At 44.3% G+C, this 4,978-nt stretch overlaps 1 protein-coding gene and 1 long non-coding RNA gene across 4 annotated transcripts in view; one reads left to right on the top strand and one right to left on the bottom strand.

Annotated features, from left to right (window-relative positions):
• The first annotated feature begins 928 nt into the window (after positions 1-928).
• LOC107266551 lies at positions 929-4,341 on the top strand. Of its 3 annotated transcripts, none has more exons than XR_003059360.1 (5): positions 929-1,188; positions 1,318-1,795; positions 1,929-2,224; positions 2,370-2,601; positions 2,705-4,341. It is a non-coding gene; the product is annotated as an uncharacterized LOC107266551 (long non-coding RNA). The 3 variants fall into 3 exon arrangements; XR_003059359.1 differs by having other exon boundaries at positions 929-1,532; positions 1,661-1,795; XR_001537441.2 differs by having other exon boundaries at positions 929-1,795.
• Positions 4,342-4,429: 88 nt separating this feature from the next.
• Positions 4,430-4,978, bottom strand: part of LOC107266550 (T-box transcription factor TBX20) — a gene marked incomplete in the record, with an annotated part of 14,048 nt that continues 13,499 nt past the window's right edge. The window contains 1 exon segment of the mRNA XM_015737166.2: positions 4,430-4,968.

Here is a 4,978-nt window from a genome sequence, read left to right as displayed (position 1 = left end):
AGAGATGGTACAGGACACGGAGGACAGGCGCTGGGTTTGTCGGGTATTTACGTCGAGTTAACGGTTCGTTACTGAATAGACACGACGTTCTTTATACCGTAGGTAGATGTTTGGCCTCGCAAGAGAAATCGTAGAGGGGCGCGTAGCGAATCGTCGGCCCTTCGAAGGTTAACTTTACTTTTCATTGGTTTTTGTCGCTGACCACAGCGGAGAGTCAACATCGTCACAGCAGGCGATCTGCTGTATATGACAATAAGAATAAATGACAATGGTGTCGGAGAGAGTGGGGAGGCTTTAGGGTTCCCTGCTACCCCGTACCCAACTGGGAATGGTCCACTTCATGGGATATTTTGAAAACAGCCCTATACACTCAAGGGCGACTTAAGGATAGGCGTTGAGCGGGGAGGGGTGGGGCGGGAAGGGGGGAGGTGGCGCGAAAAAGGAAAATTGAAAAAGCCAAAACGAATTCGGTTCATTTTGTCCGAATGACGTAATGCCGTTTAAACGATTTGGTTTACTCGATAGATCACTACCACATAAGTACCGATGGTGTTTTGAGTGCCGAGACTAATGGTGTTTCTCCTTAGAAAAAGAGATTTTCATATAACGGATCATTCTACGACTCTCGTTGTTAGAAATTCTCAGTTGCCTTCCGCCCTTGACGCCGGCCGTGATAGAGATGTTGGCGCGGAAAGATACGAGATCGAAATGATTACCATTATTACACGTGAATTTATACCTTCTTCCAAGAGAATGCTATTTGTCCAGTTGTTAACTGTTTTACGTTCGAGTCATTTTTATGGAATTTATAGCGGAGTTTAGTTCAGAAGATTAGTCTCCTCGGTCTCCTCTATAGGGAAATGAATGTTCTACGTCTTGGCCCGTACTGGCGCGACATCTGGCGGCTACGCCTTAAACCAATATACCGAGTCACGCTATTGTTCCGAAGGCAGTATCTTTCAGCTCTCTTTCTGTGTCTCTCTTCCCGTGGCGAATTCACTGCTCGGTAAACGGTGGCTGTGAAGAAATTGAAATTTCATGTTTAAACGACCATAAAATACGTTAAACTGGTGCACAGTATATAAAAGTTCAAATGTGCGGGAATTAAAAACGTTAACCTCCAAACGATACGGAAAACTGGCGAAACAACCCGCGTATCAGTGTAATGTGATGGTTCCGAAAGGGCAGGTAGGCTGTTGGCTAGTGGATTAGGTCACAGGCCGTAAACCAAGGGGGCCAGATAAAACTGAGAATTTACGGTGAAAATATTTGTGCGCAGCACCTCGCCGAGGGTGGAATTGACACTTTTGTTGAAAGTTTCAGCCATAAATCGGCCGTACATTGTGAGACTTTCAAGAGGAAACCCGCAACGTTTTGTGACACGCCTTACGGACGCTGTAAATAATAAAGCCCCCGTGCCGAGCACGGGCATCTTCCATATACACTGGGCATCCAGGAGAAGAAGAAAAAAGTAAAAACAGGCCCCCGATGTACGGGGAAGTTGAAGGAGCTAGCGTGGACGTCGTCGATGGGTATGACGACGACGAAGGTGGCAACGATCCTTCACACTAAATAACACTAGATCCAAAGGAAAAAAGGCATAGTACTTCGTACTGCTGGTTTTCGAAAAGTGACGTACTTTTTTTTTCCTCCGAGGTAGGTCCAACCTGTTGAGTTTAAATCCCATAAGCAGCCATAAATCTGCCTATCAGGTTAATCGCATTATTTCTGGCCGGCCATTGCGTCACCGTGTAACATACGAAACCGGCCATCTTGGACAATGGACCTACGTAAGGTACGAAGCCTCGTTTTTAATTTCTTAGAAGTCGATCTCGCACTGGGATCGTTCTCGTAAATCATTAATCCATTAACGTAAATTTCTACTGTGAATCGTTAAATCAGCGTCGCTGACACATTTTTTTTTCCAGCCTACCATGGAAACGTAAATAGATCCCGTGTCGTTTCACGAAAACTAGAACCATTCAGGAAGAATACATACCGAGCGCCCTAAATCATAAATCTATTAGCGGCCATTATATACGGTAGTTCATCTAAAACGGAAACACGCTACTATCCTCAAAGTTACGAACAATACGAGAGATCCTAGCAGCTCGTAAATCATAAACCCGAAAATTTTCAAATTCCATGCCATTATCTCCATTGACAACCCACTAAACAAATTTCCATTCACCGATTGCACAGTCCTCCTGTAAACTCCCGTAAGGTATAGTATATAAACTATAGTATACCCACATAAATGTCCCACTGTCGTTACAGCTCCCATATAACCAATTTCAAATTTCCCGCCAGATGACAATTAAATTCTCTATACAAAAGTATATCGCGAATAAACGTGTGTAAACTTACAGCCGTCCAGTCGCACAGTTAACGAATCTGCGAGTCGAGCGGATGTGTAAGCCGATTCGATGAAATCCGAGTCTGGCGATGAGTTCGGGGCCACACGACGCGCCCAGTTTGTAATTGGACGCATTTCACGGTTCCTCTTACCCCTAGCTGTCGCTCCATGAAGGTACCAGAGTGGATACAGGAGTGACTAACATGGAATACGTAATGCAGTGCAAGATGGTACATTAACAATAAGTAAGTCAGTACGCAAAACCTGTGCACAGAATTAAAGTCGTACATATTTTTCGAATATCTATATTACGTAATATGAAAATTAATAAATGCATAAAATATTTAGGTAAGAGGAGCGAAACGAGTGTAATAAGGAACACCAAGAGACTAGTTGAAAAAGTAAAGAGAGAGAGAGAGAGAGAGATGAAGGATAAGCTAAGAAAGAGAAAGAGAGTTAAAGGATAAGAAGGAAAGGGATCGGCAGCAGCAGCAACACCATCAACAGTACCAGTACCAGCAGCAACAGCAGCAGCCACCCACGGCGACCCGGCAGCCGTCCCGTTTCGTCCCGTCCCATAGCGACTCGATCCGTACGGTCCCTCGCGTTGCTACTTACTGATATTTATTGCGCCCAGAAATGTGTATGGGACTCATAAATCTCCGCATTCACACGGAGTTTCTAATTTACATATTCCGCTCTTGTACGCCAGTTTACTTTTATCTCGCTTTGGAGGCCTACGCTCCAACGGGACCGCAATCAATCTACCCCTAGGGACGTTTGGTAACTAACCATTCCTGGCTTCTGGACTGTGCACTTGATTCGCCGCAATCGATCAAATGACATTTCGTCAAAGCCATTGATTACACAGATAAAACTGACACGTCATATAAATTCCTCAGCAGTCTTATGCTACCCTGAAAGTCAATGTAAAATCTTGACAAGTTTCTCGAATAGTTGTGTCAAATCTTTGTGCGTCTCAATTCTCTTTTGATTAATCAGAATTCGTTTAATTGAACGTTACTTGGAAAAAAAACAACAAAAAAAGGAAATACTGGCTAATCCTAATAAGACTAATTCTACATGGTATAACCGGCATACATAGACTCGGGTGGATCTTCGGAGAGGCTCATAAAATGGAAATCAATTACATCTACACTTAACCACTTAAACTGGTTTCGCCACGGTCCTAAAGGGCCCCGAACCCCACGAGCAGTCGGTGAGCACCGCTGGAGGCTTCGCAAAGGCTGTGGCAAGCCGCAGATCATTCGTATCAACATAATTACAAGCTCGGGAGCCGCCTCTCTGTTTCTCTCACCTTGCTCCACCCATCACAACACGTCGCACACACGTCGCTCGCGAACGCATTCGAGCACTGATGTTGCTTCTACGCTGATCTCTGTAGCGCATATACGTGGCTGTAGCGTATAGCTACTGATAGGTATAAGACGTGCAATTCGATGTCTAAAATTGCAAGAACTCTCGTATCACAGAATATAAAGATACGTAAAATTCCAGCTGGTCTTTCTACGACGCGTACTGTACCTATATTGTATAACGACTGTGATTACTCGGTTTACCTTTGGGCAAGATAACGCGTACCACCTTCGACGAGAGTACGTGCCTCCTGGGGCACAAGGGGTCGAGGTGTTAGCCATGGAACGAAACTCTAAAATGGCTGCATCTAAAATAATTGCGCGCTGACAGGCCGTGAAATGAATTTATTTCATTTCGGATAGGTATAACTGAATTACACGGTAGTTGGACCTAAGAGTGATCTTGAATGCTTGCTCAAATTGAATGAGAGGTAACTTACCGTGTTAACATTGAAATCAAGAAAAGTCCATTCTTTCATAATTCACAAGACAGCATGTCGCTACGCTATAAATGGGTAGCACCGCACGTAAAATTATCTTATATGATTAAATTTTTTTTATTATAAATTTGTTTAGATCTCAAAATCATCGAAGAATCCCATCGAGGTATACCGTGTGTGTGTATGATTTTGGTATGACGTACGGATGAAGATAATCTTGGTTAAGTTTTATCCATAAAGTGACAGGAGTCATATAGTTTCCTTAATGAAAATCCATTTATTCTCTCGTACTACATCTAGATACGACCGAGAGCTACTCGCTACGGGTAGAGAGGTTATGTACACATTTTTAGGCAGGTCCCTTGTACGGGCCACCGTTAATAATACTATTCGGTATGGTACACATCTATTGATTCTCCCATTCTCCGTTTGCATCGCGCACGCGTAACAGCAACTGGCGCGTAGCGGAGCACGCGACACTTTCTGTACACACTAAAACTAACTATTTACAAGCACGAGGGACAGGATTTACGAATCGATCGGGAAGCGTCCATTCCGGCCGGAGGGACGATAGGACAGACGCGAGGGCGGGTGGAAGGCGAAGGGAGAGATTAGGGAGGAGGAAAAATACCTAAACAAAGGACCAAGGGGTCGTAAACGTGTCCCTCGTAAAGAAAGTCCTATGCTAAAATTGCTACAGGGCGCTTAAGAGAAACGAGATGCGATTCGAAAGTGCGCCCTATAAATACTTAGTCTAAGGGGTAGTTCTTTGGCTTAGAGGGTCTCTGTGTGTCTGCTCGAGGGGG

This window comes from Cephus cinctus, unplaced genomic scaffold (assembly GCF_000341935.2).
Source record: "Cephus cinctus unplaced genomic scaffold, Ccin1 Ccin1_scaffold0325, whole genome shotgun sequence".
NCBI classification, from domain to species: domain Eukaryota; kingdom Metazoa; phylum Arthropoda; class Insecta; order Hymenoptera; family Cephidae; genus Cephus; species Cephus cinctus.
Note: the sequence above shows the minus strand (reverse complement) of the source record. Positions and strands in the feature narration are given on the sequence as shown.